General features: G+C 41.5%; 1 protein-coding gene across 3 annotated transcripts in view; it reads left to right on the top strand.

Moving 5' to 3' along the window:
- LOC115620477 overlaps nt 1-13,425 on the top strand; it is an 80,178-nt gene that overhangs the window by 21,165 nt on the left and 45,588 nt on the right. The window lies entirely within an intron of this gene.

The following is a 13,425-nucleotide window of genomic DNA, read 5'->3' as shown; positions in this document are numbered from 1 at the left end:
TTGTTTTGTGGCGATTGTTTGCGTTACGGTGATTGGATAATCGTATTTGGGCTGGCTTTGGTTCTGTCCGCTATTAGTGAATTATAGTTTCCACAGCACAAAAGGAAGCCTTAGAGCAGAACTCAAAGTTTAGCTGCGACATCTAAGGCAAAAACGGTCGACGAATAGGGGCAACGTGTTGCAATACCAAAAAATGATAATATCTTAAATTTTACTTACAAGTACCAATGTACCATTGTAGTCTATGAAATTTTAAGTTGATGTTCCTAGATACCACTTATAGGCCAGCATAACAGTGGTACCTGGTAACACTCGTCGATGCTTACCTGGCGAATGAGTGATATTGCCCGTTTCTTGCCCACCCCCTTTTAGCAATTACTTCGCATACTTTTTTAGAATTTCCTTGTGGGGTTTGCTTCATAAAGCATAGTGCCCTCAGTAAGCTACGTAGACAGTACTTTGTTTCTAGGCAATTCCAGTCACTTGCTTTTTCTGCAGCTGTTTTTGTTGCTCTTGTTACGCCTTTACCTTTACCGTTGCGTTGTCACCGACGATAAAACTGTTACTGTTTGTTGCCCTTTGCCGTTATGTGTTCTCTTTTTGCGTTAACCGCTTTGTTGCTGTTACTGTTTCTGTTGCTGTTGTTATGGTGCCGCTGCATGCATTTGGCCTTAGCTTGTGCTTGTGTCGTGTTGCCATAATGGCAAACTTTGCAACAAAACAGCTAACTGCCTGTTTGTCCTTGCTCAGTCGCACATACGTACACACACACACACACACAAGGGCCGCTGGACGCACCATCTGATTCCAGATATTCAGGCTTGGGTCGGGCGGAAGCACGGTTTCGTCACTTTCCACCTCACGCAGATTTTGAGCGGCCATGGGTGCTTCCGTAGTTACCTGTCCCGCTTCGGACATGACGACGGAGAAGAATGCACCTTCTGCAGGCGCGGGGTAATAGAGGACCCACACCACGTGACCTTTGTGTGCCCCAGGTTTGAGAGAGCAAGACGTCACCTCAACAACTGGCTAGGTGAACCCGTGTCTCCATTGAACTTCATCAGCAACATGATAGCGGACGAGCAATTCTGGAATGCCTGCTGCAAGTTTGCAGCCACAGTCATGGGGGAGTTGCGCAGACTTGAGCGGGAACGACATCGAGGCGAGATGTAGTCAGGTCGACGCCCGGGCGAAGCAATGCTCCACGGCCGTACCGCCTGGGCGCGGGCTTGTCTCAACCACTTCTTCACAACCTTCTCTTTACTCCTCTGCTCTACATCATATTACTTGTATATCCTTTTCTTTTCTTTTCTTTCAATAAACGAATTAAAAAAAAAAAAAAAACACACACACACACACACACACACACACACACACACACACACACACACACACACACACACACACACACGCACACACACACACACACAAGCCCTTGGCTAGAACTTTGCTTCACCTTGGGTATATCGATGTGGTTTGCCGTATTCGCTGTCGTCGTAGTCCTCATCATTCTATCGCACTCATCGGCCTCGTAGCTATCGTTTGACTTTAATTAGAGCGACAATAAAATGCACTGTGAGGTCTATTCTAGAGCTTTAAGTTAATTAGTACTAATTAGTACTACCAATAGAGTTAGCAATTCTACGCTTGAAATTGTTGCACGTTTAATACTTGATATACTTGTTTTATACTTTTTTACCTTGCTATTTTGTTTAGAAAAATAGTATTCTATTCTTGATAATTGTGATTCTGTACCTCGTTCTTTAACTATTGCTATAAGTATAAGGCCTTTCGCATAGAAGCACTTATGGCCAACACTTTGTCGATCATCACGTAACTAAACAATGCATTTTATCTCATTCTATAAGCTAGCATCAGATTGCATTTTTCATATTGCTTATATCAATTCACAAAAACTGTTCCAAAAAATAGATACGATTTTAAGCACTCAACTTTACAAAGCAGACACAGTTGTTGATTGCTACCGGAGAGCAATAGCCTTCAAGTTATTGTAGGTGCCTTCTGCTAGCATTTTAGCAATGCCAGTAGCTGAAAATCCGTAAGACTTACTCTGACATTTTGTAAAGCCTTGTAGATACACACATTGACACTGACATTTCTCCTAATGCGTTGTCGAGTTAAAATTGAGTTATTCTTTTTGCAGTCCGCCCGACAGGCAGGCAGACAAGAGGCAGATCAGACAATCAGACAATCCAGCAGTCAGTCAATGAGCCAAATGAAGTGGGCACAAGTCGGCATAAATTATTATGTCAACTCATGACAGCCCAGGCACCCGCACCCGCACCGCCCACATATAGGATATGGAAAACAGCCAGCAGGCAGGCAGACAACGGCAGCGGCAACGTCACTCGACTACAACTACAACTCCAAAGCTTAACGTCATGAATTAGTTTTGACACGAAGCCAACAGCAGGCCGTATTCTGTAAATTGTCAGACAACGACCGACACCTAGCTATGTGGCATTTGTGCGACCCGCCCGGTTCCTGTGAATCGATCTATAATTAAGATAAAGCTAGAATGCCATGGCTTCATTATTGTTATAGCGAACACTCGTGGCCGCTGTCTAGATATCACTCGCGTTATTTGCTTATGAAATTGACCACAGATTATCGCTGCATACAAAACGGCGCGTTGCACGCAGCTCATAAATAACATGAACAGTTGGGCGGTTCGTCCATACCCAGGGTCGTTCATGGTGCGGGAAGTGGAATTTAGCTAAAAGTCTTTATGGCTTCTAAACTTGTTCACAAGTGCTGGCAACAACCGAAAAAACAAAATTCCTCACGTGTGGCTCCAGCTTGACTTTTGCTAACCAGAAGTAGAACGGCAAGCTGGCGGGGTATGCGCTTCTAAAATCCGTTTACACAATTTGGCGCAGAAGTTGGGGGAAAAAGTTTAGCAAATGCAGGAAACTTTCGTATTGACAATAAACGGTACGAGTAGCAAGTTGGAGCTGCGACACAGTGCCTCAATATGTAAAACCGAAGGCAGCGAAGAAGACAATGTGCACAGTGACTCCTATATTGGTGTACTGCTGGCAGATAAGGCCCGCAGTCAGCGACAGCCACAATGACAACCCATGTGGGAAGTAAGTCACTGCAGCGGCATAATGTCATGCTAAAGATGCTCCAAAATAGGTGTAGCTCTGCACTTAGTTGCTTTGAAGTTGCTTTAAGTTGCTGCGGTGTCGGCAGTGGCGGCAGCAGCGGTAGCGGCTGAGTCGTCTGAGTATATATAGTTTTATAGCATTTGCAGACAAAGCACACGAAAATTCAATGAGCTGCAAAAAGCAGCTGAAGTTTCTACCAGATTTACGCCAAGAAAAATGTCAGCCAGCTGCGGGTTGCCGACTGCATCTGCACCTGCACCTGAACCTGCACGAGACACCGAAACGCCAAGCCAGAAGACAGGCAACCGAAAAACTCGACTTCGACTGCAACTTAAGTTGACTGCGGTCTGCGATCAGACTCTGTTCCGCAGCTCTGTCCTCTTCCTGGCAGACAAATTGCGCTCGTAAATGCTTTAAGTTGTACTCAGCGCAGTTGAAACTGAAGTTGAGCAAGAAAAAGTGGCGTTTAAAATGGAAGGCGAAAACAAAAGTTGCAAAAACTACAAGAAGCATAGAAAAAATTGTTGAACGTGTAAAGAAAAATGTTTTCGTAAGCTGCGAACAAATGCGCGACAATATTTTGTGCGGGCTCCCAACCACGACCTCAGCCTCAGCCTCAGCCACATCCCCAACCCTACATTCAACACAGGCGCCCACAAATGGGCAGCGTCAAAATGAGTCGGTCTCGGTGTTGAATTCAACAGCGCGCGTACACACCTTTGGCACTCGCCAGCTAGCACAAAAAGTGGCTTTGGAAGAAAACTCTTTTGTTGTAAAATAAAACCAGAAATGTTACAAGCATTGGTTGCTGTTCTTGCAGCATCAGCAGCAGCAGCAGCAGCGGTAAGGAGTCGTGGCGGGGAAAGCGTTGATAACCTAAGCCGAGTGCTATGCCACTTAAAACCATATGGCAACACTTGAACTTTGCGCCTTCCCTGGGTGTAGGTGCTGGCGTTGGTGTCGGTCTCGTTCTCGGTGAGGGTGTAGGTTTTCTGGTGTCAAAACGATAAGTTAATACAACGACTTGACTTCTCCGACGACTTTTGGCTTAAAACAGTTTCCATTGTAGTGGTTGTTTTTGTGCTCTGGCTCTTCAGATTTTTCAATTTGTAATGTACGTTCTTTTGCCTTGCACATTCTCCCTAATGACCTATTTTGTGAAATGATTATGGCGCATAATAGAGAAAACTCTTTATGCAAAGTCCACACAGTCTTTAAAAAGCCTGATCATTGTAGTAACACAGAAGGAAAACGGCTGGCATCTGCCTCCGTGCCCCTTTGGAATACGAAATAAAAAAGTATACTAATTTTTATTTTCAAAAGGTGTTACCCCTACTCGTAGCTTACTTTTTTAAATGCTGAAAGAACTGAGATCAGAAAATATTTTATTTCATACACATCAATGATGATTCTAATTTTCCTTAAGTATATATAGTTGATACTGGATTGATACTTGTAGTACGAGTAGCATGTTCAATTAATCAAGTTTATCGATTTTCATTCAGAATTTTTTAAGATGCGTCAAAAGTTAAATGTCCAAATAACTTAAAGCAAATTTCAACTTTTTATTATTCCGCCAAAGCGAAAGAACAAGTTTTTGCATCTAAATGGTTGTTTTTTGCTTTTTGGAAAAGTAAGAATTATTTCTGGTCAGTCTCATTAAAAATCAAGGGCCTTTGAAGGTATTTAAAGACACAAATGCATGTGATTTCTCAACTACATACTTACTATATGTATCTCTTTACAACTTTTGCATACGATATAAAACTGCTTGAATGATAGTCATCCACATTGTTCAGCCTGTATTTTCGTAGTTTTCAATATTATTTACTGATGATTCTGGCTAAGGCGTTTGTCGATGGCCAACGCAATACATAGTATGTATTTTATTGTGCTTTTGAAGAAAAAAATTTTAGCAAACCTTCTACAACATATTAAAAAACAATAATAATAAAAAACCACTGCTACTCTGGCAAATTTTTCGAGTCAATATAGGCTAGAATAAATCATGGCTACGCTCATGAGCGTACTATAAAATAACCCAACATTTAAAAAATTTTGTAACGCATACAAGGAGTGTTCCAAAGTAAACAGGACTTTTTGAATCAAGCGCCCCCTGGTGGCGCTATCTATATGTCGACTGGGACTGCTATCTTTATCGATTGTCCAGAGAGAATTTCATGAATTTCATCGATTGGAAGTGAAGTTATGGCGTTTTAAGTGTCAGTATGTTTGTGTTATCGGTGCGAAAATGAGCTTCGAACAAAGAGCCAACATTAAATTTTGTTTTAAAATTGGTAAAACTTTTACCGAAACGTTTCAATTGATGGAACAAGCTTATGGCGATGATTGCCTATCCTGTAGCAGAGTGCACGAGTGGTTTCAACGTTTTCAAAGTGGTCGTGAGGACATAAATGGCGATCAACATGTGGGCCAATCAAAATTCGTGATCACCGAAAAATCCATCGAAACTGTGCGTGAATTCATCAAAAATCAGCCGGAATCATCATTGAAATTGATGGAAATGGAATTGAACATCTCAAAAAAATCGATTTATCGCATTTTGACCGAACACTTGGGCTTACGAAAGGTGTGTGCACGGTTTGTTCCGCACAAATTGACTGACGACCAAAAATTGCTCAGACGATCGACGCTTGTGACCGATTATTTGACCAAAAATCACATTTTAACCATTAACCACTCGCCGTATTCACCTGATATGGCACCGTGCGACTTCTACCTTTTCGGAAAAATGCATTTGCCCATGAAAGGAAAGCGTTATGCAGACGTAGAGGCCATTCAAAAGGCTTGCACCGGCATACTGGCGGCCATACCAGCCAACGAGCTAAAACACTCGATCGACATGCTTTTGGATCGTGCAAAAGGCTATATTGAAGCAGAAGGAGACTATTTTGAACAAAATAAATTGATTTTGCCGAAAAAACCATTTGTTCTGTTTTTTTTTTTTTTAAAGTCCTGTTTACTTTGGAACACACCTTGTAGTTCATTTGCCCCCCAAACTAGATGTTGTTACAATGACCTTCAAATGGAATATAACGGTCCAAATAAATAACTTCCACCAAATATATAATTGCAATTGATAGAGGCCAATTGGCAAAGACCATTAAAAATGGCAATAATGCGTACAAAAAATTTGTTATACCCTATACCCAAAGGGTAAAAGGGTATATTAGTTTTGTGCGAGTGTACATGGAACACACAGAAGGAGGCGTGGCAGACCCCACAAAGTATATATATTCTTGATCAGGACAAGCCGAGTCCGTCTGTCTGTATGAACGCAAGGATCTCAGAAAGTATAAGAGCTAGAATAACCAAACTTGGTATCCAGATTCGCCAGAGCCCGAGAAAGGACGAGTTTGTTCATTTTTTCTGATGCAATTTTGAACTAAAATTATATATACGTATACCAAGTTTCAATATGATAGGTTGATTAGAAATAAAGTTATATCCATATAACAATACCCAAGGCTGCTTTAACATAATTATGTAATGCACACGTACATATGTACAAGTACACAAACACGCATAGACACGATTCTGATGTAAATGTATGTATAGAATATTTTATATTTAATTGAATTAATTAATTGTATTAAATTAATTTTTTTAATAAAAATTTTGTTTGTGGAGTGGTACAGTGTTTTTAAGAGCAGGCTCAATCGACTGTAGCATTCCTTTCTTGTTTTTTCATACAACGTAGAGCGTAGGGCAGAAAAAGTTCTTCCCTTCGCCATCTTGCAATGAAATCGAAATTGAATAGAATGCTTTAAATAGATGAGTTGGCATTATTGTGATATAATTTTGTAGCCTCCACCCACCCGAATCCCAATGAAGGTCGTAAATAATTTATGTAAACTTGCCAGCCAGCCAGCCCAGTTAGGCAGACTGGCGGACAGTTGTGGGTCGACACATAGATCGTTGCCAAATGGCAGTGGGAATTGTCGCACACTGCTTTGTACTTTGATGCTGCTGTGTTATGAATAATAACTTGGACTGTTTTTGTGTGTATATTTTTTCGTATCGTTGCGTTTGTTATTGCTATTGTTGTTGTTGTTGCTACTGCGCGTCCTGCTGTCCTACTGTCTCGCTTTTTGCGTCAGTGCGCTGCTTTTGTTGAGCTTTGAATATTTTACACAAGCATAAATAATTTAAAACAATGAACACACGTAAAAAAAGGATAATGCAGCAGTTGAGCAGAGGCACATGAAAAGGGACAAAAGTAAGTGCAAAATGCAAAACAGGAGACAAAAACATCAGCAGATAAGAATGAAAATTTATTTTTTTAAACACTGGTATAAGGCACCAACTCAGTCGGGCACGGGACATGGCACAGAGACAGGAATTGGCACAAAGACATAAAATGTCAGACCCACCCACATTTGCCCCTTTTTGTTGCCCTCGCCCGCATTTTGCACGCTTTGGCATTGCGAGCTGATTTCGTTTCCTCTCTCTCTCTTTCTCTCTCTCTCTCTCTCTCTCTCTCTGATTTCTTTATTTGTATGCCCGAGCGCAACACTTGACATATTTGCCGCCTTTTGACCTCTTTCTATGGGGGATCTGACATGCCGCCTATGATATGTGGGGCTCTTAAACGAGATGCCTGTGGCGGGAAGGGTAAGTGCGGTGTTTGACAGACGGAAGACGAAATTTAAATGCTCAAGTTTTTGCTTTGACTCCAAATCCTTGCACACCAGCACACACGCACACAGCCATAGTCACAGTCTAAGTCTAAGTCAGTGAATAATGACGGCTCAAAGAGATGTCAACACACAAAGATCACGCACGCACGCACGCACGCACGCACATAACGGCATACAAAGACCATTTCGCTTTGACTTAACAAATACAAAATCATTTATTCTACATGCACGAACTTGTTCTCCCCCACTTGACACCTTCCGTGCGCCCAAACGCGTTTAACAATTCGTATATGTACTCTTGCCCTCAAGTCTTTTAATTGTAGCGCACCAGCGGAAGCATCAAATGGAATATATCCAACTGTCATGTTTAAAAGATAAAGTCAACATTTGTAAATCGCATTTATTGTATATTATCTGTATATTCTATATATTTCTGCTCATTTTCTCTTAAATCCCTACTTAGAGCAAGAGCCGAAACACGGCACCAGGCATTTCAAACTTTACACAGTAGCAGACTTATAAAATTATTTTTTATTTATTTAAAATTATTTTATCGAACCACGTTCTGCATGCGCTATTTGATCCAAGGTCTTTGTTACGACATGAGAAAAATTTGACTTTACATTTGCTTGGACATTTAATTCGATGAATATACAAATATTTTGAATGGAATCAGCTAATCATCTACATCAATAATTATATCCCACTACTTGTAAAAAAAAGTGCTCAACAAAGTTTAAAGTCTTCGTGTACCACTAAGACCACCTTATATTTGATCAAAACCGCCAGAAAAAGAGTATATAATCTTCGATGATGTACAGACATTTTCTTCCTCTGCATGTTTGTTGACGCATTTCGATTTCTCACTGCGAATGCGTTGTTTTGGACGATGGTGGGTGGATGGAGGTGGGTGGGGAGGGTGTGTCTGCTGTGATTTCCGGCTGCGCCCGCCTGTCACCGCGTTAGATTTATGCGAATTTTCCATATTGGGTTTTTCTTGCTCGTTTAAAACGGCACCATGTTCCGCGCCGAATGGCGTCGGCCGCTCAATTTTCATTGCCCAACTTTTATGACTTTGTCTGCCGCATTTGACTTTTATCGAATGCAAATTGTTTTGTAATAACGTAATCCAATGTTCGTCAACTCGGTTTATTGATGTGTTTATTAAATGTTTGTTTAGCTAATTATTTGGGTGTAAAATGCCTATTGAGCGATGCTAAATAAGCACTAACAGGATGTAATTGTCAAAGAGGTAATTGAAAATTATACCTATATTCAAATAGACGGGCCTGACTATATTGATTCGGCTCGAACATATATGAAGATACTTCATACTGAGATTCCCAAAGAGCCAGCTATACAGCATCACTAAATTTCATTTGGCCCTCTGAGTGTTCTTTGTATTTATTTTGTAGCTCCAAATTGCTTCGCTCTCAACATCAACAAAAAGTGATGAACTTTTTCGCCACAATAATCGGAAGCATACCAGAGTTGTTTGCTGTAGCCTCGTGATATTTTATTTTTTCTTTTTCGGACTTTTGAAGGCCGACCGTAGCAGGCAGCAAAGGATTATCGAATCATTATTCTTATGTGTTTTTATACCCTGTACCCTGAAGAAGATAATGAAAGCAGAGGGACTCCGGTACAGCCAACAAAGTATAGATGGTTAATACGATTGAATGCGATTAATTTAATAATTATTGAAGCGGTCTTAATGCGTCGGTTTTATATGAAAAGCACAGCTCTGCTCTGTTGTACACGTAGACAGAAATATTCACACTTCAAGCTCTTGAAACTGCACATAAACATACATATGTCTTTACGTTTTTAAAATTTTTTTTTTTAAATTTTTGTGCACAGTTTTTAAAAGTTGGAGACGCATCCCATTCTTGCTTTTGTAGGAAACTGATCAGCATTGGTGCCTTGATGGGTTTTTAGCGTTTTCCGGTGGTTGCTGGTTATTTTGGTTTTCTAAGGTAGACACCCGACTCACTCGGCCCTATAAAATAGAAACGAAATAAGTGAATATCTGTGTGTATAGTATTTATTCAACATAAAAAGATGTACACAACAAATTCAGAAGCCTCGACAACAACAAGAGCAGCAGCATTGACAATAACAATAATTGTATTTACACATAATTGACCATAATCCCCAGCAGCAGCCAGAGCAGAGTTTTTGTGCCAAAGTTGACTTCAATCCATTTGCCCACCCTACTCTATAAAAATGACCGCAGGCGAAAATTGTATCTCGCTTGTTGTCGAGGCAGTCTAGTTGTTGCTGTAGCTGATGTTAGTATTTTTGTCAATGGTGTTGGCGAAATTTAAGTTCCAGAGATTCGGATTCTCGCTTTTTGTTGCCAGAGTTCTTGTTGTTGTTGTATTTAAATTTAAGAGGCGCCACATCGCCTCTGTCACTTTTTCCTGGTCGGAACATTAAATGAAATGAAATAACTTGGCCACGAACTCTCAACTGCTGACATCTGTGACAATATGGCGGCCTACCCATAGCGGTCAACTGGTCAGCCAGCTGCTTTATGTGGCAATCTGTTGGACATTTTTATTGCACTCCCGAAGCAACGTCACAAGGTCGTTGGAATTTGAAGAGCCTATATGTGCGAATATGTTCTGTGTGTAAATTATTTGGTAATAACGGCTGGGAGTTCGGCCCCATGTTAGTTGATGGTAACTAGAACGTTTCGCATGTTTATGGATTGGCAAAGCAACATCAACAACAACATGAACACTAACACCAAAACTAGTGCTGGCACAGGGCAGACAAAAAGCAAATCCACTTCATGCCCGAAAATTAGTTTTTAACCCACAAAATAATCCCGAATGACATAAGATGGCCTAACGCCCAACAGCACAACGAACAGAACATTTCACAGTTGCTACAACTCGCAGTCAACGTCGCCGCCGTTTGGCGGAAGTTGTAAAGCTGCCATTTCTCGACCATGTTGCTGTTCCTGCCTCTCTTTCTCTGTCTCTGGCTCTGTCTTTCTGCCACTGTGCCGCTAGTGGCTGGCTTACGGGCAATGTGAAGCGCCAACAATTCGCGAGCTCGTAATGCGGTCGTTTTACAACGCTGTTGTTGGTTTTGCCTCCGCTGCCAGCTATTATTGTTGTTATTTCTGCTGTTGTGAAGAGAATTTGTTGTATCAACTTTTTAAAGTGGCGGGGAGTGGGGACCCACAGCTACAGCAACAGCAGCGGCAATGGCAGTGGCAGCGTCAGAGGGAACGGCAACAACACCGGCAACTGCAAGCAGCTGCAACAACACAACTCAGCACTGCCCCCTTCATGGTCATAATTTATTAAAGCCTGCACCAGAGTGCTTCAGTCGACCAGAAGCCCACAACACACAACATACAACACTCAACACACAGCGCACAGCGCACAGTACACAGAACACAGAACACAATTGAAATTTAAGCAGCAGCGAAGAGCAAACGAAGTTGCAGAAAATGTGAAACATCGGTATTGGTAGGTGGTAGGATAAAGGGCAAGACGGCACATAAGAAAAGCGAAATGGTAATCGAAAAATGTGCCACACCAACCAAGCAACCCCGACCGACACAAACAGCGCCAAACGACAAAGCCCCCAACGTACCGCGATATCTTCTGGGCATTTCATGCGGGTGGCTCCAACGATTCAGTGGGCAGTCCCGACGCAGTCGATGGCTTGCTGCTTTCCTTTTATTTCCTTCTTTCTATTTTTTATTTTTTTGCAGTCAAACTTTGGACGTCGCGCGAAACTTTCGCCTGGAAAATAATTCATGAAACATGGCGGCAACATGCGAACGCGAAATTTCTGGCGAATCTGATTGTGACACAAACGAATTGTTCTGGTTGTCGTCGCTGTTGGTGTTGCGTAGCGGTGGGGTCGGTGGAATAGAGTGTAGATGGAGGTGGAATTGGAGGTGGAGATGGAGGTGGCGATTGCCATGATGGTGGAACGTAGTGCATATTAATGTGCCTATTTTTTCCAACAGCACGTCTGCGTTTTTCCTCTTGACATTCAAATTTATGGTGTATCCCAAAACAATTGTTATTGTGTTTTGAATTCCAGCTTGAGTTGTGCTTTTAAGTGATTTCGAATGAGTCACATGGGTCAGTAATTTGTTTGAGCAGCGGTGGAGAGCTGGGCAACGCGGTTGTCACTAATAATTTTCTAAGCTACTTGTAGTACAACAATTTAAGCACAATATCCAGGCAACCAATAAATATATAACAGCAAGCTACCCACAGCCCAGCCCCCTTTCACGACTCCTGTCCCAAACATTGTTGCAGTTTGCACTCAACTTTTATTTATTTGTGTTTCCGCAAAGGATTCGGGAGTCGGCAGTCGTTTGCAGAAAAACTTTTACTGCCAAACTGCCCCAAACTTACGTCCATCTGCTATTTTCGTTATTGTGTAGACGGCAGTAGGCCACTTCCTGCAGTCGTCCTCTGGCCGAGTCTACCATCAGCTACGTCTGCATGCAATTCTTGAATTTTTGAATGCCTTTCTTTTACTTTTACTTCGTTAGCCCTATGCGCCCTTCCCCAACGCCCCGGCACACTGTAGGTCGGCCGTCCGCCCGCTTGGTTACAATATGCAAACGGTCATTTTGTTAATGAGCGCAGGGTAGCGGGCACAACTTTACAGGCCATCCGGCGGATGGCAGGGTGCGCTGCATTCGCAGTTCAAAGACCAGTGGCCGGATATACTATTAAGTTGACTGCTTAGATAGCAGCCGCCAGCATAGAGTGCGACTGGATCGCTAACTCTCTGACGGCGGATGGAATGACTTGGTTTATTTTTATGTAACGAAATGAAATTGAAATGAATAATTTATCAACCGTTACCGACTGAGAGTCCACAAGCGTACTTGTCAGAGTCATTGGCGGTAACATTCTTGCTGTGGAGGCCGCTGCATACAGATATTACCAAATAAAAGTGAGTGGCAGGAGAGTCTAACTTAAGACCCAATATGTTGATTTTCGAATCTGTCCTGTCCTAATAATTTTTTATAAGATAACATCCAACTATATAAGACTTAATTGGTATAGTACTTATCTACTAGCTAACTGGTCTAGAGATTCCACGAATACATGTGTATAAATAAGAATGTGCCTTTGAAACGGTTATGCAGATAAAATAAATCATGTTAATTATAGTAAACGTAAGTATAGCAAACGGTCGATTTGAACTGGACAAATATTTGTCAACCAGAACGAAAATGCACTAGAATCAAAGTTTTACTGACAAATATTTTGCAATTTGGAAAAGCAAACACTATACTCACATGCAAGAGGAAAAGTATACCCTCGGAGTGCAATCTCAAATGCTTACTCAGAACTTCTCTGTTAAGAGAGCTAATAAATAAATAAATGTTATAAAGTAAATAACATGTTCAAGTCTGAAGAATTGCACTGCTCGCCAACAGTCATCCTGTCGGACGTCAAGCACTACGAAAAATATTAGAGTTCATTGTGTGCCACAGGCTTCATTAAATTTAAATGTCGCTGCAGAACTTATAAAATTTCATTAATACGGAGACGATGGTCCCCCTTTGGACGATTCTTAGATAATATAACTTTTGTTTATTAGTGTTACAGTGCAGTTTGACCTTAACGTCAACTTCCTCA

This window comes from Scaptodrosophila lebanonensis, unplaced genomic scaffold (assembly GCF_003285725.1).
Source record: "Scaptodrosophila lebanonensis strain 11010-0011.00,11010-0021.00 unplaced genomic scaffold, SlebRS2 tig00000024-arrow-pilon, whole genome shotgun sequence".
NCBI lineage: Eukaryota > Metazoa > Arthropoda > Insecta > Diptera > Drosophilidae > Scaptodrosophila > Scaptodrosophila lebanonensis.
The sequence above is the reverse complement of the archived record's forward strand: the minus strand, read 5'-3'. Positions and strand labels throughout refer to the sequence as shown.